At 41.3% G+C, this 23383-nt stretch overlaps 1 protein-coding gene across 1 annotated transcript in view; it reads right to left on the bottom strand.

Moving 5' to 3' along the window:
* The window catches only part of FBXW9 (F-box and WD repeat domain containing 9), an 869916-nt gene that overhangs the window by 262631 nt on the left and 583902 nt on the right, over window positions 1-23383 (bottom strand). The gene's annotated exons all lie outside the window — the stretch shown is intronic.

Here is a 23383-nt window from a genome sequence, read left to right as displayed (position 1 = left end):
CAAGCAGCAGCTTCTAGAATACTTCTAGAATCCAACCTTTTCCTAAAAGCTATAAATAAAGCCAAGGCCCTAGTAGAGTAAGCCTTGATCCTGCCTGGAATAGATTTGTTATGGTGACTATAACAAAAGATAACAGCCTTAGACGACCATTTGGAAATGGCCTGTTTTGACACAAGGTGTCCATTCTTACCTTCACAAGAAATGAACAATTGAGCCAAAGATCTGAAAGATGTCAAGACAGTACTTAAGTTGTCTGTGGACGTCCAGGGTATGGAGTATCCTTTTCCCTCATTTTTTGGTTCAGGAAAGAAAACGTGGAGATGGACAGTTTGGCTTAAAGTAAACTCTGATACCATTTTAGGCATAAAAGAAGGATTAGTTTTCAAGAAACCTTGACCCTATGGAAAACGAAACAGAGTTGACTCTCCATAACAGCTTGCAACTCAGATGCTCTTCTTGCAGAGGTCAGAGAAATAAGTAAGACTTTCTTCCATATTAAGAACCTAAAGTCAGCCATTTCAAATGGAGCAAGTGTTCTCTAACACAAAATTAAGATCCCAAGGAGAGGCCACCAGTTTTCTTGAAAGCCTCTTTTACAAAACTCCTTTCAAGAACATTTTGACATGAACTGCATAGGAAGAGCACGATCCATGCACAGACATGCTGAAATGGCCAATAAATGAACCCCTGATACAGGAATAAGAAAAGCCACAGGATAGTAACTCACACAAATGCTGCAGAACCAGAGAACTCTGGATATTAGTGGAAAGGGTGAAAAAGCATACAGGAACATTCCCCTCCAAAGAAAAGAAAAGGCATCTGTCTTCAAGGCCTTCTTGGATGGAGTCCTGGAGCATAATCTTGCCAGTTGATTGCTCAGAAAGGAGGCAAAGAGGACTGCTTGAGGAACTCCCCACAGATGGATCAAATCTTGTAAGACCCCCTGATCTAGTTTCCATTCATGAGGGTCTGCCCTGGTCCTGCTCAGATTGTCTGCCACACAGTTTTACTCTGACAATGCAGGATGCCTGCAGAGTGAGATTATGTTGTGAAGCTATATCCTAAGCTAACATGGGTAGCCTACAAAGGGGGTACAACATGGTTCTCCCTTGCTTGTTGATGTACCACATGACTGTGATATTCTCTTTAACCACATGAGGTCCCAGGGACCAAAGATGTTTCAAAGAGTAGAGTGTCTTGATTAGGGCAAGCATCTCCTTGATATTTATGTGCTTGAGTCTGTCCTTGGTGTCCCACACCCCCAACACTTTTATCCTTCAGAAAACCGCTCCCCAAGCAAAGTCCGAAGTGTCTGTGGTGACTGACTGCTTTGGAGCAGGGAAGGAGACCTGGTTTTAAGGATATCAGTTATAATCAAAAGATTTTTCTTCTGACAACTCCAAGCACTAGGATTTGAAAAGACAGAGGGTGTTGATGCTGGGACCAAAGATATTTCAGATACTACTGTATCTTTCTCATGTGGAGTCTTGCCAGGGGTATCATGAGAATCATAGATGACATGAGACCCGAAATCCTGAGCTATTCCCCCACTGTGACTGAAGTCCGAGTAGAACACCTTAGAAAGAGGTCTAAATAACGATCTATGTTTTCCTGTGGAAGAAAAGCTCTATGAATTGAGGTTGTCTAGTTGACATTCCAAGAACACAATCATGTTTGGGGGAGTCAGGAAAGACTTCTGAATGTTCTCTTAAAATCCCAGCTTGTGTAAAAGATCTCTGATCCAAGACAGAGATTCCTGACACTTTGAAAAAAACTCTGCAAAGATAAGCATGTCATCTAAATATGGAAAACGTGGATACCGTGGTAGCCTGCAATGAGCTATAAGTGGTGCTAGACACTTTGTGAACACTCTTGTTGCAGTGGAGAGTTGAAAGGGTAAGGCAGAGAAGTAATAACGTGATCCAGACACACAAAACCTAAATAAATGCCTGAAGTCAAGATGAATTGGGATGTGACAAGCATCTTTTCAAGCCAGTGTTACCAGGAAACTTGAAGCAGGAAGAAGAGGTAATAGGTGGTGAAGTGACTAATTTTGAATTTGGGTAGTATTGTAAACAGATTTAGGAAAGAAAGATCCAGAACTCGTCTCCAAGCATTTTCTTTCTTTGTCACTAGGAACATCCTTGAATAAAAACCCTTCCCCACCTGGGGAAGAGGAACTGGTTCTACCACTCCTTGGGACATCATGTGATGAGGAAATAGAAATAAAAAGAGTCTGATCTTGAGGATGAGAAATGACCCCCTCCCCCCTTGAAAATATGAAATTTCCTCCCATTGTCATCTGGAGCCTAGACAAATGATTTTCAGAACCAATTTGTTTGAAGCAATCTGTTGCCTAAGAGAAAAATGGAGATTCAGACTTTCTGACAGAAAAAAGGGGCATGATGGGAGAGAATCACAAGGTCTCCTAAGCAGTTACTCAGACTTGTTGGACTGTTCTTGGTTTTGGGAGACTGGAGACTTCTTTTTGGAACCCCCTTGTCAATTCTTCCTAAACATCTGTTTACTTGAATGTTATGGAGACTGTTATCCTGTCTTTAGCCAAAACTGGATGAGGAGATAGAAAACCCCTTGGAACATTTGGAAAGGGAGGGTTGAAAAATCTTAGATTCCCTAGATCAACTTGCCCCTTTCATTACACTTTTTGAATACCTCTGCAGCAGAGGGGCCAAACACTAGATATCTATCCAAGGGAGTATTTAACATCTAATTTTTAACATAATATGGGAGGTTCTGAGAGTGCAGCCATGCAAACCTCCTTAAAACAGTACCAATGGCCATAGCCCTGGAAGAAGTGTCAACTGAGCCATACACACACTTTAAACAATGAGTAGGTATCTGCAATAGAAAAAACTAAATTATTTAAAGAGGATTTTTCCTCTCAAGAAACTGCAGATAAAACATTCCTCTTACTTTCACAATTTGTCAGAACAAATTTTAACATACGAGTCTGACAATTCAAAATTCTGAAAATCTCAAAGTCACAGAAGTATACATTTTCCCATACCTATCAATATTTTTCCCATCCTTATCAGAAGAGTAGGATTGGAATTAACTAAGTGCTTAGCAGCAGTGAGATTAACTAATGCTATAGCTGTTGGCTCAGGTTCGGGAATAGTGTATAAAATTTTGAAATGCTGAGAAACTTCATACATTCAGTCTACTTTTTTAGGGGCAGTTGGCTGACTATTACGGAAATTGCAAGCAGTAAGGCACACATCGTCTAACTCATTAACACTTATGTGGTGTGGAATGTCACTCTTGTAGCAGCCTACACACATATTGAATTCTATAGTATTTTCTGAAATAAAAAAATCTTAAAAAGCATAAGATAAATGCAAATATATTATGAACAATAAAATGTATTAAAATTGTACAAATAGCAATATTATCAGTAAGAAATATTATTTAGAGTAAGTCAATGAATTCATAGTCATTTCCATAAATACTGTAATATATTATAATGCACACAAACCCCAAATTATATTTTTTCTAAATTTTCACAAAATCTTTCATATCTTGAAAACTATTCAACTTACACAAAGATGGGTAGAACATCTGTGTTAACCAAACATAAGCCTTCACATGATAGCAAGAAATTCCTCTTTAAGTGCATGTTGACTGAGATATTTACAGAAATATGAAAAAAAGAAGTTATGTTTTACCATAACATTCAATCTGTGTTGTCGATCTTTATCTATTCTTGACTCTTAGGTTACAGTTCCAATCCTTGGAACCGATCTGGCCATTACATAGCTCGCGCCAGCCCAAAAATTCTCAAGATAAGAGTCTACCCACAATGCCCCTCTCTACATTACCTCAGATTGACTTTGCAGACTTACAGGAAAAATAGAAGGAAACTTAAGAAGAAGCTATGTGCAACGTGAGTCCTAACAAAAAGACACAGGACAAAGGTTCACTCCTCCAGGAATCCACAGGAGAGAGCAGGAGGGTAGTGTGCCAAGAATAGATGAAGATCGACAACACGGATGGAACATTAGTTGTTTATTTATTTACTGACATTTGTTGACCGGAAAAGTCCACTGGGCCAGAAAAACATTTTCAGTGGAGGCCCGGGGAGAAAAGCTCCACAGTATTCAAATAATTCAACAGAAATACAAACTTAATCTAGAAATATACACACAGAAATACAAAGTTAGTACAAAAATATATATATAACATAGGACAGGGGTGTTGGTACAATGTGAATTTTGAAGTATATAGATATTATCATGCAGTAAAGATACAAAGTAAATACTTTCCCATTCGGAGAATAGAATCAAATATAAATTCAGACAGATATAGGTAAGAAAGTAGTAATACAGAAGAGGAAAGAGTTAATTCACAGAGGTTTAAAGTAAGATCTGTGCAGTTACATATGTAGGAATTAAGGAGGCGTAGACTGTATTTCACAGGTGCAGGTGAGATTTTTTTTTTTTTTTAGATACTGTGTTTTTAGGGCAGCTTTAAAGGCTGAGAGTCTACTTATGGTATGTTAAAGTAAAAAAGTCATGGTAAGACATAGCTTCTTTATCTGATGTTGTCAAGCTTCATCTATTCTTGACTCTTGGGACAGAGTCCCCAGCTAATTCAGACAATAGGTGTCCCTATGGAAGGATATTTGTCAGAACCATAGAACCAAAGGAGGCGTTTGCCCTAAAGACCAAATCCAGTTTCTAGTGAGTAATTAAGGTATGTGGAGTAGCCCATGTTACTGCTGTGCATATTTTACTCATGGCTTCCTTAGAATGGAAAACAGCTGAATTAGCCATAGAGCTGATGGAATGTGCTTTCACTGGTGCAGGTAACTTGAGATTCTTTTTATTACAAATCTAAGTAATACAACCTCTTAACCAATTTGACAAGGTAACCTTAGCGATGTATTTTGCTAAAGCTGTGCCAATAAAGGGAACAAACAATTGTTCTGATTTTCTAAATTCTTTAGTTCTGTTGAGGTAGAAACAATTGTCTGTAAACATCCAACAAGTGTAGACCATATTCCCTTTTGTTGGAAAAATTGGGAAAGAAAACAGGTAAATCTACAGCTTGATTAAGATCGGAGTCTGGATACCACTTTCGGAAGAAAGGATGGATTGATTCTGAGTGTAACTCTATCCTTAGGGAAATTTATGTAAGGGGGTTTTGAACACAAGGCCTGCAATTCAGAAACTTGCCTTGCAGAGGTTACAGCTATAAGGAGAAGCATTTTCCAAGAAAGGAACTTTAAGTCACAAGTAGCTGCTGGTTCAAGGGGGATAAGTACCAGTGACTACAAACAAAATTCAGGTCCCATGCGGGTAGAGGGTCTTTAGATGGAAGCTTTAATCGAATAGTTCCCTTGAGGAAGACCTTACATAGTCTATGTGAAATTAACGGTAGGTCTCCAAAGCCATTATGAAAATTAGAAATAGCAGCTAGAATGACCTTAACAGTAGAAGTGGAAGCTCCTTTAGAAAAAAGGATGGCCAAAAAGTCAAACTTTTTCCACATGAGCTGAAAAAGGGTCGAGACCATTATCACAAGCCTAGACTGATAATGTCTGCCACTTACTAAGGCAGAGATTCCTGGTGGATGGTTTATGTGATGCCAGAAAATGTTTTCATACCAGGGATGGTATATCATTATGCCTGGTGACTAACGGAATTGGAAGAACCAAGCAGTTAGCTTGAGACTTTGAAGATTGGGATGCACCAATCCCTGAGGGTGAGACAGAAGGTCTGGAAGTGGGTCCAGAAACCATTGACAGTAAACTAGACAAGACTTGAGCAATGGAAACCAAATTTGTCGAGGCCAGTAGGGTGCAATGACTTTGCTTCTCAACCTGGCTGCTTTCTTGAGAAAGAGAGGGATCAGAGAGAAAGGTGGGAAGGGAGAGAGGAGACTTGGTGGCCAATCAAGGAGAAGAGCATTTCTCAGAGACTCCTCCTGAGGGGGGTTAGGGCAAAATAGCTTCTGCATTTGTTTTGGGGTGATGCATAAAGGTTGCAGCAAGACTGGCCCCAGTGGTGAATGATTTTCACTATCTTGGGATTGAGAGATCACTCATGAGGCAGTAGAATCTGCTTAGTTTGTCTGCTATCACATTTGAACTCCCCAGGATAAGCGTTGCTATCAGAAAGCGGTTGGAGGCAATGGCCCATTGCCACACTCCGAGGGCTTCTTGACACAGGTGATAGGATCTGGTTCCCCCCCTTCCTTGTTGGTGTAGCAGACTACGGACATTTTGTCTGACTGAACTGCAATTGCTCCTTGAGGGAAGGCAGACTGAAATGCTTGCAACACTAGTAGCAACTCCCTCGACTCCAGGATGTTGATATGCAGATTGGCCTCCATCGGGGACCAAGTGTCTTGGATTGTCTTTCCCAGATAATGCCCCCCCACTCCATCTGGGAGGCATCTGTGGTCACTATGGCTTTGGGTTGAGGAGGGACAAAGGGGTGGCCCAAAAGAATTTTTTAGGATTCCATCCACCAGGATAGGTCCTTTTTGCAGAGACTGGTGATAAAGATTGGGAAATTCATTGGATGGGTTAGAATCGACCACTGATTTGCAAAAAGCCATTGCAGTAACCTCATGTGAAATCTTGCTAGTGGAACCACAGTGACAGCCGCTGTCATGAGCCCCAACACTTGAAGCACCAGTAAAGCTGGTGCTTTGTTTGTGCATAGCACAGAATGTACTTGACATTTTATTTTCTGTAATATGTGAAGGGGGAGGGAGGCTACGCATGAGAGGGTGTTCAAACGAACTCCGATGAATTCCATATCCTGAGAGGGAGTCAGTTGAAACTTTGTATGATTAACCATTATGCCTATAGACACAGGAACAATTGTAGGTTGCGAATTCTGTTGTCTGGAGCAGTAGACGTCTGGTGGAAGCAGTGATGAGCCAGTAGTTTAAATATGGAAACACTTGGGCTCTGTGCAGTCTCAAATGAGCTGCTACTGCTGCCATACATTTGCTGAACACCCTGGGGGCTGTCCAAACTGATAGTAACTGGCTCAAACCCAAAAGTGGAGAAACCTTCTTGAGCGTTTGCCCATTTATATGTGGTAATACGTGTCTTGAAGGTCTATTCCACACATCCAATTGTTTTCTTCTAGGAAGGGAAGTACTTACTGCACCATGACCATCTCGAATTTGGACTGTGAAAAAATTAGTTTAGAATGCTGAGATCCGGAATTGGTCTCTAGTCCCTTGTCTTTTTTGGCACTAAAAAGAACCTTGAGTAAAATCCAGATCCTATCTGGTCTGGGGGGACTTCCTGGATGACTCTTTTTCCTGGCAGCGTTTGTATTTCTAAAGTTGCTTGGTCCCTCTGATTGGGTGGAACATCTGGGAACCTTGTTTGAATTCTTGTACAAAGAGTGAAGGGGATAAGGTAACCTCTGGAAATAATTCTCAGCACTCAGGCATCTGCAGTTATTTGTCGCCAGGCTGTTGGGTGCAAAGAAAATCTTCCTCTGACTGCCTCCTGGGGTAAGCAATTGGGCCTCCTTTCAGAAGCACTGATAGGGTTGGCCAGAGAAGGAATCTCTGGAACCCTGGATCTGCGGGCCACCTCTGCCTTTAGGATGGCATCTTCCATTTGAGCCCCCTCACTCTGCCCCAAGGGGAGTCTGCACCACGTGTGTCCACGTGTGTCCTGGAAAGGCCTCTGGGACTTCTTGAACCACGTCTTCCCACTCCTCTGATTCCTGGAATAGGTTCGTTGGGGAGCAGAAAAATGTACGCCCACTGCATACAGGGTCTTTTCATCTTTCTCTCACCTGGCTAGAGTTTCTTTAACTTTGGGGCCAAACAAAGAGGATCAGTCAAAAGAAGCACTGACGAAGGAAGACCTGAATGGCTCTGCACACTCGCACAGGTGCATCCAAACATGTTGTTGAATTGCAATACCTGAACCAGCTGACCCGGTCACCCCTTCTGCTGCATGTGCAATGAGCCTCATGGACGAATTAGAGATCAATCATCTTTATTGAGTTATCACTTATGACATAGGCAATCAAACATTTATATAAATGAAAAAACATATTTTGAGTTGCAAACATTACATGTGAGTTATTTATACAGTCATTGTCAGTCAAACATTACATAGCTCATTCAAATCTTGCCTTAAACCTCATTCCTCCTCCAAAATATTACTGTGCATGTATTGTTCCCATAATTCCCAATTTCTTTATTTAATTTGCTCCGACCCTTTTCTAAAGATCCCACTTCCAGTTCTTTTACCTCTGTTACTATAGTCAATACTTCTAAGTACAGGTGGCTTAGACTTTGATATTCATTTTCTAGTAACTGCGATTTTGGCAGCCACCAAACTTAAAATCAGCAAGGTCTTGCTATGTCTAGGCAATTCTGATTCTGCATCACAGATAAAAAAAAAATAATAATTTCCTTAGGTACACCAATTTGCTCACCCAGTATTTCTGAGAGAGTAGTCTACAGGGAATTTTAAAGTCTGCCAACTTATTGTCTCTCTGTGAATTGCTTATCCAGTCTCTCTCTTCAATCTTTTCTACACTCCTCTGATTGATTCCTATAGTTACCATGCAATATGTTACACGCCCTACTAATTATCCCTTTTTAAACAGCAGCTTGTGTTCTAGATTCTACTAAAGACTACCAGTGTTGGTCTTTCTCTTAGGATCTCCCTATTTCTTTCTCTCTCTCTGTCTATATTCTGATATCGATCCTTGTTAGGGAATGCAATCTCTACTCTGCAGTCCAAATTAATTATTGGCCTCTTTCCATTCTATTACCCTCCCCTCTCTAATTATTTGCTCAAAATACCTTGGTTCCTTTGCCAGTTTTCTCCAGTAAATTCCAGCCCTCTCTTGCCTATCCTCTGTACTCCTAATTACAGTCATCTCTATCAGCAAAATTTCATTTGTCCATTCCCATGTTGGCTAAGTTGTTAGAATACTTTCTGCTAATTTAGGACTATAATATTCTGTATGGGTATTGTTGGGCACCTTAAGAATCGGCATCCAAAATCCCAGTTTCTCCTTGTTTCTTGAGCTTGAGCTGCTTCACAGTTTGGGTGTGTGGAAGGTGCTCTGAAGCTTTGGAAGCTGGCCAGCTGCTATATCTTTGGCAAGATATAACCCACAGAGCTAAGGCTACTGCATCAGTGATCAGCATGACGAACATCTTACCATGCATTCATCCATCCTCAACCCCTTTTCTCATTTTTTTTTTTGCACATGGGGTGATGGTGTCACTTCAACAGTGACAATCACAGGCAGAAAGACTGTGATACTTCTCAGTCCATAAGGAAAAAGGGAGAATCGGATAAGGCAGCATATGTATGGAGGGAAGGAGCACTTCAACAGTGATCAGTAGGACATCTACTGTTATGGTAAGTTCTTACACAACTGTACTATGTCCTCCCTTACATCACTGTTGCAGTATTCCAAACTGTTGGGTGATTCCCAAAACTTTAAGAGGTGTTAAGGGTGGATAGAAGACAGATGGGAGAATTGTCTAGTAATCCAGAGAGGAATGACCTGGCGAAAGCTACTCTGGATCTAGAAAAGGCATCCACTTTGTGGTCTTTGGTGAAATTATGCACAGAACACCATGTAGCTGCTTCTAGAATTGTTCTAGAGTCAATCGCCTTGTAAAAGGCTCTGGAAAAGTTCACTGCTCTAGTATAATGAGCCTTTGCTGGAGAGGGCATGAAGAGTGTAGCAAAAGGAACTGGGAAATTAAACTTTAAATCTTAGAAAGAGACAAACAGTTGGTCAGATTTGTGAATATTCTTGGTCTTATCCAGACAGAATTTGAGCTATCTACGGAAATCTAAAGAAGGCAGAATTCTCTCTCACTTATTTTGCAGATTAGGGAAGATTAATGGCTTCAATGAGAGACCATTCATTTAATACTTGTGGCATGAAGGATGGCTTGGCACTTAAAGACACTCTCATCCTTAGGAAAAATAAGGAAGGGAGGGGTTGCCATAAGGGCCTGTAGTTCAGAGACTCATCTGGCAGAGGTAAGGGCTACCAGAAGAATCGTTTTCCAAGTACAGAATTTGAGAGAGATGGATGCTGCTGGTTCAAAAGGAGGTAGAGTGAGTTTTTCTAGCATAAAGTTAATATTCGGGGGGGGGGGGGCTACCTTTCCTTGAATATCTCAGGTGGAGTACACCTTTTAAGAACTGCTTCACCTCTTGTCTGGCCAGAAGCAGCAGGTTCTGAGGCAGGGGTGCAGATATGACTGAAATGTGAGCCTTAACAGATGAGTATGCTAGACCATACTACAATAGCTCACACAAATAAGAAAGGACCACGGAGATATTAACCTGAAGTGGCTCCTGATATTTTGGGTGACACCATAAACTAAATCTTTTCCATCTTACTCTGCAAGATTATCTGGTAGCAGTTTTTTTTTTGCCTCCTGAAGAACCTTAAGGATGTCCTCAGGAAAAAAAAATGTTGGGGAAAAAGGATTAGAATCCTATCATCCATGATGCCAGGCTGAGAGATGATGGGCTGGGATGAAGGTGTGAGCCCTTCTGCTGTGTGAGCAAGTCCACTGTGGATGGAAGCTTCTGGTGGTAGACATTGGCTAGGTGGAAAAGAATGGGGGACCGATGCTGTCTTGGCCAACAGAGTCACCAGTAAGATCTTTGGATGTTTCTTTTGGCTCTTTAATAACTATGTCCATTTTCCATACCCCCCTATTTGTGGGTCAATGTTTAGGAAGATCTCCCTGGTCAGCATCTAAATCTGGAGATCTTCCCTTGATCTGTTTAGAAAGTCTGACAGGGCATTGTTCTGCAAGGAAATGGAGATTGCTTGGAGGGAGAGGTTTGCTTTTGTGGGATGCCAAACGAACCACTATGCACAGCTGGTAAGATCTGGTGCCCAACCTACTTGTTTATATACCACATGACTGTTGTGTTGTCTGCAAACATTCTTAATGGACCTGGTTTCCAAGAATGGGAGAAAATCTGCAGGGCTGTATAAGTTCCCTTATCTCATTCAAACTGATGTGATCTTGTCTTAGATTTGTAGGCTGTTGGCCCTGAACTTTCCGGTTGCCTGTCCAAGCTCCCCATGCATCATATGATACATCTGTGTGGAGCTGCTGTTTTAATGTCTGTGGTTTGAAGGGAAAACACACACTTAGTTTTATCTGTGATATTCACCTTAGTATTTCCTTCTTTAGGAAAGGCAGGAGAGGATCCTATGGGTCCAGGGAATGAGAATGTTGTGACTTGCTGGATTTCAGATATCAGTAGAACTTCCTCATATGGAGTCTCGCAAAGGAGACCATGGGGAGGGTTGCTGCCACGAATCACAGCACTCTCAGGGATTTCCCTTGCAGTGCAAGACTGAAAAGGAAGAACAGAAAGGAAATAACTAGTTAGGCTTTGCCCTTTGTCTGGCAGCAGGAAGGCTTGCATGAGTCTGGTGCTTAGTCTGCACCCCAAGAAAATTTGGTCTTGAGTTGGTCTCATTGCTGACTTTTTCAGGTTCATTGTGAAACCCAGGGACTGAAGTAGAGCCATGGTGAACTTAAGAAGTACCTGCTGAGAAGATGCCTGTATTAACAGGTAATCAAATAACAGAATACCTGGATTCCCAGAGTCCTGTAGTAAGCTAGTACTTGGGCAAGACACACTGTGAAGACTCTGGGGACTATAGAGAGTCCAAAAGGTAATTTACTTATTTATTTAACATTTATTAACCAGGAAAGTTTGACTTGGAACGTAGCCAATTTTCAGTGGAGGCCCAGGGAGAAATGCTCCAGATGCATGTCTTTGAATGTGGGAGGAAACCGGAGCACCCGGCGGAAACCCACACGAATGCAGGGAGGACATGCAGACTCCACACAGAAGGCACCCCAGCCGAAAATCGAATTGCAGAACCTCTCGCTGTGAGACGACAATGCTACCACTGCACCGTGCAAAGGCAAAGCAGAGAACTTGAAAGTACAATCAGCCAGTAGAAAACCTGGGAAATGTCCTGTAGAAAGGGTGAATGGGAATGTGGAGTTAGATGTCCCTTAGGTCCAAAGACACCAGGAACGCTTGAGGAAGCAAAACCATTTTGTTTTGGAGGGTGGCAATATTACAATAGGTCAACTGTCACAAAGTATAACAATGGAAACAGAATTGTAGTAGTAAAGGATTAGTGTATTTGGCCATTTGCTTGAGTTGCACATATTATTATGTAGGGAAAATGGAGAGAAGTCTCCATAAAAGGATTTATGAACACAACTACGCTATTCAGCATGGAAATTTGAACAACACTCTTTACAAACACAGTACCAGTTGTTTGTCCTTTACAAAGTTTTATTTTGGTATTCCTGAGGTAGTAAAAAAAGGTGGGTTTTGGGAGAATGAATTGGCATTAAGAGAGTTAAACTGGCATCTTAGATTAAATGCGACCTCGCTGCCTGGGTTAAATGAATCAGTACAGCTCATCCATCATCAGTCGTCAGTTATCAGTGACTGTAATTTAGTCACTCATTGAACTCGTATGTTCTTGGAAGTAACTGAAGATTGTATAGTGTACCCTGCTAACTTTTCTCCTGCACTGTTTCTTCTTCTCCCTTTCTTCTTCCTAGGTCTAACCCATCCTTCAACAAGCCCACTCCCACCCCCTATAGAAGGCTCGCAACACTAGGGATAGCTGGCTCAAAGAAAACACTGAACTGCTGGCATAAATATATCCTGCCTGTCTCTTTCAGTGAAGAAAACAAGGTTAAATAATTTTTTTTCACTCTGCAAACTATAAACTGTGGGTCTTTTAAAGTACTGTATTTGGCTATCGCTTGGGGGGGTCTGAAGCACTGGCACCAGTTTGTACTTTTACTCTCCCGCTAGGTATCTAATAAGTAGTGTACCTCCTCTCTCAAAAACATAAAATTGGACAGAAAAATCAATCAAATGCCCAGAGATTGACTCATTTTACTTAAGATTTTATCTCCCTCTCTTGGTCCCAAACAGTCTAGTCCTATAGATTTTTTTTGCAATCTCGAAGACTGGTGTTTGCCCCACTCCACTCAGCTCACTTCGCTCTCCTACCCTGCCCCCATTTCCCACCCGCCCCCAATACGCATAGATTTATTCAAAATCCTTTATCACCTGACCACACCTTACACCAATCCACACCTCCTATTCAAATTACTATCCCGTACCCCTCCCTCAGCCCTTCCCTTGCGTAAATCCCAGATCCAGTTCCTAACACACAAACACACTTTATCGCCACCTACCATGTCACATCATATACCTGGATACAGAAACCCCTAGTCCACCAAAACCCAACCACCACTCCCTCAAAAACTACCATTAGCATTAGGATTTCTTTCTCTAGCTCTCACATGTCTAGCATACATCACATCTTTACAAACAAACACACTACCAGTAAGGACATCATATCATAACACTCACCCAAACAAATACATACTCACACACAAACTTCCAAATCTCTTCTACATTATTTAAAGATAGTTTAATAATACACATTTATAAATCTCACACAACTCAAGGTTACACTAGTAAAACACCTCAAACATTTAGCAAAGAGATATGGTACATAATTAATCATCTACTACAAACCACAAAAAATCTACTTACATCAGGTGCCCAAACACTGGCCCTCAAAACTCTCTACTACTAACCAGGCAAATCTCTGACCTCCTATACTTAATATTAACATTAGGAGTTTATCTAACATGCTTTCTGACCTTCATGCATTAATAGCACACTATTCCCCAGACCGGATAACCATTACTGAAACTTGGCTAAAACATAGCATCCAAGATGAAGAAATCTTACCACCAGATTTTAATATCCTTAGACTAGACAGGGTAGGCAAAAGGGGAGGTGGGGTTGCAATCCTTTATAAAAAACACTTAACATTAAACCTCTTCAAACCCCAATACCAAAATTGCAAAACACTGAAATCTTAGGTTCTACTCAAAGCATAAATGACACAAAAACTGTCATAATTCTATGCTGCTACATTCCCCCAGGGAACAACTCTTCCACCATAATAGAATTGATACAATGGGCCACAGAAACTCTCACACAAGAAATTATCCTATTAGGAGATCTAAACAAAGATTGGTTAGCCCATAGATCTAATAACCCCACAAACCATATTCTTTACAATTTCACACAACTTACCCAGGAACTCATAAGAGTCTATAAAAAAACCCCAGAAACAATCAATTTTAGACTGGACACTAGTTAATTGCCCTAAACAAAATTACCAAACAGGAACCCTCCCAGACAGTCTTAGTGACTATCTCCCAACAATCCTACTGCGCAAATGTACCACCATGAGCAAAACCCATAGTATATAGACAAGTCAGAGATGATCATAACTTAAATATACAAGAACTTAACAATATTCTAAAACATAGTAACTGGAACCCACTAAAAACCCTCAGCTTAGACCAGGCAGTAAACTACTTTAACAACATACTCATCAATGTACTTGACAGACTTGCACTCATTAGAAAAATTAGAGCCAAAGCAAACAATGCACCATGGCTTACTAGGAAACCTAGAGCCCTACTAAAAATTAGGGACAAGTCTTGGAAAAGGGAAAATACTAGCTCAACCAAACAAATGTAAATACAGCTCCGAAATCAGGCCAAAAAACAAAAACTCGACAAACAAAATTACTTCCTTAATTTACAAAACAGACACGCTGAAGACTCCCAAAAGTCTTGGCATGCCATAAACACCCTTCTAAAATCAGGCAAAATATCCACCCCCTCTCCCAATGCCAACAAGGACATTGCCTCACAATTTAACCACCATTACACAGAATCCATCTTAACACTATCCTCCCAATTATTCAAAAACAACCCAACAAAATGCCCTGACAACATTCTTCCCCTTTCTCTCACACTCGTTCCCACCTCCACAATAAAAAAACTCCTCCTTAAACTCAAACCTACAACCCGTGCTGCTGACAACTTACCAGTCAAGTTCCTAAAAATAGCTGCCAAATCACTATCCTACCCTATCTCCATTCTTATCAACCACTCCATACAAGAAGCATATGTTCCCCAGCTCTGGAAAGTATTCTACATCATCCCTCTTCACAAAGGAGGAAGCTCATATGAATACTCAAACTATTGCCCCATTGCCATTTTATCACCCTTATCGAAAATACTTGAGAGATGCATTCACTCTCAAGTAATGAAATTCCTAAACTCAAACAATCTACAATCTCCCACTCAGCACAGGTTCTGACAACACCATAGTACAACCACAGCTCTGCTCTCCTTCACAGATTTGGTCAACCAACATAGAAATAATAATAACTTTGTCTCTGCCATATTTTTAGACCTCTCCAAGGCATTTGCCATGGTCTCACACACTCCTTGCTACTTGACAACCTAACCTCCCTATATTTCACACCCATCACTATAACCTGATTCAAAAGCTACTTGTCAGATAGGCAGCAATCAGTCCAATGGCAAAGCACATTATCCCCCTCCCCAATAGGTGTTCCACAAGGCTCAATATTAGGCCCACTTCTTTTCCATATTTACCAATAACCTCCATACCACCACACAGCAAGCTTTACTCATACAGTACGCCGATGACTCTACTCTAGTCTGTTCTGCTCCAACTATTGCAACTCTACAAAAACTGACCCAGGATTCATTTAGCTCTGTGGAAAGATGGATATCAAAAATCCAACTTATCCTGAACCCTAACAAAACCAAATTGCTACTCTTCACCCCAACAAAACTATATCGACCCCTCTAGCCTTTACTATCTCTGCTAATAATGACACTATTATTTCCCCCACCAATCATACCAAACTCCAAGGAGTGGAAATTGACAAAAATCTACTCTTTGATGTCCATATCTCTCAAACAATCAAAAAAGTATATAAAAAATGGGAACCCTGTATATGCGCAAAAAAAATCCCTCTCTTGACAAGACCAGGTTATCCTATCCAAAACTCACCTTTTATTCACTCTAATATACGCTTCACTCATTCTTACCCATCTCAGGAAACTTGACCTGGATAAACTTGAATCATGTTATAACAAAGTCGCTAAGTTAGTCAATAACTCTACCTTTAGAACCCATCACTGTCGGGCAATGCAGGAACTACAATGGCTTGAAAATCCCCAACTCCTAAACTACCACCAACTAGTCATTGCATATAATGTAACAAAACATCCTGATACAAAACACCAGTTCTAGACTAACTTCTTGCCTGCTATAACACTAATCATCCTCTACGCTCTTCCAACAAATTCCTCCTCATTGTCTTAAAAGCAAACAACTCTGCAGGTACCATCTACAGGGGACCCTTTCTTCCAACTAGGTCTATCTGAAAGGGACTCAGGATCTTGTCTGGGCATTTCAGAATTGGCTCCACTGTGTCCGGTTCCTTCCATGCCCGGGTGATGATAAGGTCCACCAATGAATCCAAAAAATATATGGGCCTGTGCCAAAGACCTCCAGAAACACTGACTCGTCCAAGGTAGGGCTGGGGGAGGACCAACCCCCTCCACTGGCGCAAGAGTTCCATGATGTCTCCAAAGGAGACATCATTGGGGGGTGATCTGGGGGAGCCTTCCCCTTCCTCCAAATTGGTGTCCTTGGTGAGAGACTCTGGGGAGGAGTCCAGGTGCCTCCTTTTGCACATCCATTTGCTAGGAGCCTGTTTGGTGGGACTCTCTGAAGTGGACTCGCAAACTGTCTGTTGTTCCAGCATGGGAACCGCCTGGGGCACATCAGGCATGGGCTGTCCCTTGAGTGGGCAAAACGGCCAAATTCACTTCAAGAACCGAGGGAGTCAGGGCAGAATCTGAGGAAATAGGGGTCTCGACCCACTCGAGGGGACCCTTTCCACCACATCAAATGCCAAAGGAGAGTGAGTCTCCTGGGACACCAGTAAGGAAGCAGCTCTCCTCAGATCCGATGGGGGAATCAGAGCCGAGCTTGCAGGTGCCGAGATGCCGAGGGGGAGGGCCATGACCTGACATGGTTGGAGCCAATGGAAACCTCACCTCAGATCCGACATCCAGACTATGGCTCCAAGAGCTGCTCACGTCCGAACTAGTCGAATCCAAAATAGTCAAGGTAACGGCCAGGGTTGAGGTACAAGCTACCATCGGCGCCGACCATCCTGAATCTGAGACCTCTCAGATCCAAAAACTCTGATACTGGGGGTTGGATTGGAGAAAGAGTTATAGGAGTGAAAAAGGGAAGCGAGCTCCCCGCTCCAAATGGACAGGGGGGGCTGGCAAGACTCCCATCTGGATCTGGGTGTTAATGAATCTTTGCATCATTGTGTCCATCTCTCTTTCACTTAAACTTCTGGTGGAAAGCAACGATGAGGCCACTGATGCCAATCTAGAATCTCAGTGCACAGAAGCTCTAGATGAAGGTCTAAGGCTCCTCTGGCTCCGGTGAAAATCTAGGTGACTGGAGCAGAGGAGTGCTAGGCCTAGAAATAGTCTGAAGTTTTTGAGGAGGACCTGTTGGACCCGACCAGTCCGGGGATCTCTTCCTCTCCTTGTCCCTGCTCTGTTTAGAGATGCCACCTTACACAGGCCTCTTGTCAGGAGGGTGAGTCCTGGCCTGGGAGGAAGATGAAGGGGGAGAAGAGACCGTCACAGCCGTGGCTGTAGTAGTTGCTGGGACAGCTGCCCCCGACGCAGAAAGTAGCCCCTTCATAATAAGTTTGGCCTTGCGGTCTTTCAAGACCCTTGGTTAAAGCCTGCACGAATCTGACAATCAACAGACAGGTGAGAGGCCCCTAAGCACACAACGCACAGTGTGTGGCCACTGGCTGGGGAGAGCTTGTGGCCACACTCTGTGCACTTCCTAAAAATAGGTTTAGCCTGCTCAGCCATGCTAGAAAAAGTGAAGAAATGGTCTTTACTCGACCCAACCACGCTCACACACACAGACTAACTAACAAGGAGGGGAGAGAGGAAACTACTGCACTAACTTTTTTTTTTTTTTTACAACGTGATGCACAACGAGGTAGGGGAGGAAAGAAGGGAAAACCTGACCTAACTTTACTAGAAAATAGACTCACTCACGCCAAAAAGTCACTTTAGAAACACTCACCACGCCTGGAGCTCCAAGACCATGATGCTAAGCTAAGCCACTGCAAACGAGATCTGAGGGAAGGAAGGAGATGGAGGCGTATTATGGTTAAGGGGAGGAGCTTGGTTCAGATGCTGGTGAAGCTGTAGCCGGATCCGAATACCCACGGGTTGAAGAACAAATTAAGTAAACTACTTCAGATCTGTTTTTATTGTTATATTTAGCTATTTTATTTTGTAAGAAATTATTTTTTATGTAGTTTTTATACATACGCATTTAATGGTGGTAATATGTTTTGTAGAGTAAAGTGGTTTCAGATTGTTGTAGTGGGAAATGCAAATGTTTATTTTCATGTGACAAGCTAATTACATTTAAAAAGAAACAGGTTTCAATGATTTTTTGTTCTGAAGATGTCCCTAGTTCAACAAGGATGAAAGTGCTTAACTTTTTAATAAAGACTATCTTTTTATCACTGGCCGTGTATATTTTAAGGACTGCATCACTCTGTGAGGTGGTTTGTTCTAAGTTTTGGCTGACTTCATGGTCAGAGCTATTTGTTTTGTTTAGTTTTTATCAACTATTTTTTGACAACTCCAGAGTACAAAAACTTTTAGTCCAATGACTTAGGCAAAAGAAATTACAAAGGGTTGTCACCAAACTTAGGGAGCCTATAACAAGAAAAATGACCAGAGATCCTGTAGAGGTATTACAGATTTTTGGAAATTTTTATGACAATTTGTAATAAAGCAGACAAATGTGGAAATAAAAAGCGAGCACAAATGGAAATATTTTTGGAAGACTTAAGTATGCCAAGGTTAAAGGTAGATGAGGCTCAGCAACTAATGGTTAAGATAGGAGGAGATGAAATAAAAATACTGATGTATAATAAATCTTCAGGAAATACACAAATGTACTCATGAGGAAGTTAGGAAGAGAGAAAAATAAAATTTTCCAGATATTTATCAATAACTGTATTTTAAAAGGAGGAGATGAGCCAACATCTTGGAAGAAGGCTTTGGTGGCTGTATTACCTAAAGACAGTAAAGAACCATCAGACCCAGCTTTATATAGATCCATTTAAACTTTAAACCATGATTATAAACAATTTTATGTCAACACTAGCTAAAAATGCTGATAGAGATGAATCAATGTGGTTTTGCAGAGCGAAAGCAAACATATGACAAAATTAATATAACACTGATGATCCAGAAGGAAGCAGAATGTAAGAAAATACTATTGTTATCAGTGGGTCTTGATGCAGAGAAATTGTCTGATAGGGTAAACTGGGATTTTATGAGTAGGGCAATGAAAGCATTTGCATTTCCTGACAGAATAATAAGGTTAATCTGGAGGATATTTGAAGTATCGGGGCAAGAATTAAAGTGGGAGAGTTCCTTTCTGATAAATTGTGTTTGAACGAGGGAACCAGGCAAGGGTGTCCCCTTTCACCTTTATTTATTTTATATTTAGAGCCACTGGCAAAGAAAATAAGGGATTCAGAAATTCAATAATATAATTGGTACGGCAGTAAAGAAAGGTTGGCTTTATCTGCAGGTGATATTATTCTGTACCTGATAAATCCAGAAAATGACACATCAGTGTTGTGGAATGTTTTGAGACAGATTCAAGTCTTTTTGCGATATTAAATTAATGAAGATAAAACAAAGGCTATAGCTGTAAAATATGCATCCACACAACAACTGTTTCAGCAACAGAGATAAAGTACAGCAGCAAAAAATCTTAGTATAATAGTAGATGTCCTTCTCTTCATTGTTGCAGTATTCTTTACTAAAGAGGGATCCCATGCCCAGGGTAGTCCAATGTCCAGTCAGTATACCAGAGTCTTAGAATTTTAAAGGATGCCATATGTCCCACCTATGCTCCCCATTCACAGCATAGGGCATAAAGGTAACATACATACCTCAGAACTGAGTAGCCCCAGGAGGAACAACAGTCCAAGGAGAGAAAGAGGAACATGTGCATCCAGAAGGAAAAAAGGAGGAGGAGAGAAAAAGGTGGGGGGCAAATACTGCAACAATGAAGAGAAGGACATCTAGTGTTATGGTAAGATTTTACACAGCTATACTATGTCCTTCCATATCACTGTTGCAGTATTCTTTACATAAGGGTGTTATGGTAAGATTTTACACAGCTATACTATGTCCTTCCATATCACTGTTGCAGTATTCTTTACATAAGGGTGTCATGGTAAGATTTTACACCGCTATACTATGTCCTTCCATATCACTGTTGCAGTATTCTTTACATAAGGGTGTTATGGTAAGATTTTACACAGCTATACTATGTCCTTCCATATCACTGTTGCAGTATTCTTTACATAAGGGTGTTATGGTAAGATTTTACACTGCTAGACTATGTCCTTCCATATCACTGTTGCAGTATTCTTTACATAAGGGTGTTATGGTAAGATTTTACATAGCTATACTATGTCCTTCCATATCACTGTTGCAGTATTCTTTACATAAGGGTGTTATGGTAAGATTTTACACAGCTATACTATGTCCTTCCATATCACTGTTGCAGTATTCTTTACATAAGGGTGTTATGGTAAGATTTTACACAGCTATACTATGTCCTTCCATATCACTGTTGCAGTATTCTTTACATAAGGGTGTTATGGTAAGATTTTACACCACTATACTATGTCCTTCCATATCACTGTTGCAGTATTCTTTACATAAGGGTGTTATGGTAAGATTTTACACAGCTATACTATGTCCTTCCATATCACTGTTGCAGTATTCTTTACATAAGGGTGTTATGGTAAGATTTTACACTGCTATACTATGTCCTTCCATATCACTGTTGCAGTATTCTTTACATAAGGGTGTTATGGTAAGATTTTACACAGCTATACTATGTCCTTCCATATCACTGTTGCAGTATTCTTTACATAAGGGTGTTATGGTAAGATTTTACACCGCTATACTATGTCCTTCCATATCACTGTTGCAGTATTCTTTACATAAGGGTGTTATGGTAAGATTTTACACAGCTATACTATGTCCTTCCATATCACTGTTGCAGTATTCTTTACATAAGGGTGTTATGGTAAGATTTTACACAGCTATACTATGTCCTTCCATATCACTGTTGCAGTATTCTTTACATAAGGGTGTTATGGTAAGATTTTACACAGCTATACTATGTCCTTCCATATCACTGTTGCAGTATTCTTTACATAAGGGTGTTATGGTAAGATTTTACACAGCTATACTATGTCCTTCCATATCACTGTTGCAGTATTCTTTACAATAGGGAGAGTACAAAAGCTCAAGAGGAAGCTTAGAGGGAGGAAGGCCCAGCAGAGTCCTCAAGGAAACCATGCAGCACAACGCTGGCAAAGGCAGCTGTTGCTCTGGAAACAACATCCAATTTGTAATGCTTAGTAAAGGTATGGACAGAGGTACAAGTAGCAGCCTCAGGGATGGAATTGGTATCCAATCTTTTGAAAAGTGCACCACAGGAAGCAAGAGCTCTAGTAGAATGAGCCTTTACTGACGCAGAAAGACTTTTCCCATAAAAGGAGTAACAAAAGGAAATGGCCTTAGAGATCCATGAAGAAATGGTTTGCATAGAAACAGCTGAACGTAAAAATCTAGGATGAAAAGAAATAAAAAAACTGCTCAGGCTTGCGAATGGGTTTAGTCTTATCTAATAATACCTGAGCTGCCTATGCAAATCCAAGGTGTGAAGAACCTTCTCACTAGCAGACTGTGGAAACAGAAAAAAATGGTCAAATTAATAGATTGATTAAGAGACAAGTCATTAACCACCTTCAGCATAAAAGAAGGATTAGTATGAAGAGGCACCCTGTCCCTATGAAAAATTAAAGGAGGAACAGCCATAAAGGCCTGAAGCTCACTCTCTTAGCTGAAGTAAGGGCCAAAAGAACAGTCTTCCATGTACAATGCAGTAAGAAAGCCAAAGCTATAGGCTCAAAATGAGCCTGAGTCAATTTTTCAAGAACAAAAGTAGGGTCCTAGGAGGGAGGAATAGGTTTTCTGTAGGGTCTAATATGAAGGATGTCTTTAAGGAACTGTATGATCACAAACCTAGAGGTCAGAGGAGGAGGCCAAGGCAGACAAGCAGAAAGAGCTGAGAGGTAAGCTTTAACTGAAGAATACTCCAACCCAGCATAGAGCAATTCACACAAATAAGACAGAACTAGAGGAATCACCACAGAAAGTGGATCTTGGTTACGAGCAAGGCACCAGACAGAAAATCTCTTCCATTTGGGCACACAGGATTTCCTGGTAGTGAATTTCCTGGCCTCCTGTAGAACCCTCAGAATGTCCTCAGAAAAAAAGATGCCTACAGGGGATCAAAACCCTATTACCCACATTGTCAATTGAAGAGTGGACAAGTGAGGATGGATGAAAGATCCTTGTCTTGTATGATTAGGTCCACCCTGTGAGGTAACTTGTGGTGACTGCCCTTGACAAGGTGCAGATGAAGAGGGAACCAATGCTGTCTGGGCCAAAAGGGAGTTACCAGCAAGGTTTTGAGGGAGTCTTGCTCTATCTTGAGCAGAACGCTGGGTATGAGAGGAAGGGGAGGGAAGGCATAGAGAAACATCTCCGTCCAAGGAAAAGACAGGGCATCCACCTTCTACGCCAGTAGACTTGGGACTTTGGTGCAAAAGAGAGGAAGTTGTCTGTTTAGAGTGGAAGGCAAAAAGATCTACCTGAGTAGTACTCCACTGGCGGACAATGTCCAAAAACACATCTGTGTGAAGCATCCACTCATGAACCTGTGTTATGGACTTGCTTAGAGAGTCTGCTATAATCGTTTGTTCTAAAGGAAAATAAATAGCCTGAAAAGTCACTGGATATTTTATTTTTGTTTTATTTGCAGTTTGTTTGCCAGGATAGTCCATTGGGCCACAAGTTTATTAAGTAGTAGGTTGTGGGAAATAGTGCCACATGCCTCAGAGAAGTCGAGGAGAGGGGTGGACATGAAATGGCTGGAATCACGGGCTTTGTTAATTATTTCAAGGAAGGAGAGGAGAGCAGTGGAGGTGCTATGACCGGGTCTGAATCCATGCTGTGTGGGGGTAAGAAGCTGGTTGTTTATGAAACAGGGTAAGAGTTGTTGGTGGATACATTCTTCAAGAAGCTTAGAAACAGGGGATAAGATAGCAATAGGGCAGAAGTCTGGAATGTCATTATCAGTACCTCCTTTATGTAGAGGAGTAATAAAGGTTTTCTTCCAGAGCTGGGGGACCTGGCTTTCTGAGATAGACTGATTAATTAGTATGCTGATAGGGAGAGCAGTGGCTTCTGCTGC

This window comes from Protopterus annectens, chromosome 9.part0 (genome assembly GCF_019279795.1).
Source record: "Protopterus annectens isolate FY-2018-M chromosome 9.part0, PAN1.0, whole genome shotgun sequence".
NCBI classification, from domain to species: Eukaryota; Metazoa; Chordata; order Ceratodontiformes; family Protopteridae; genus Protopterus; species Protopterus annectens.
Note: the sequence above shows the minus strand (reverse complement) of the source record. Positions and strands in the feature narration are given on the sequence as shown.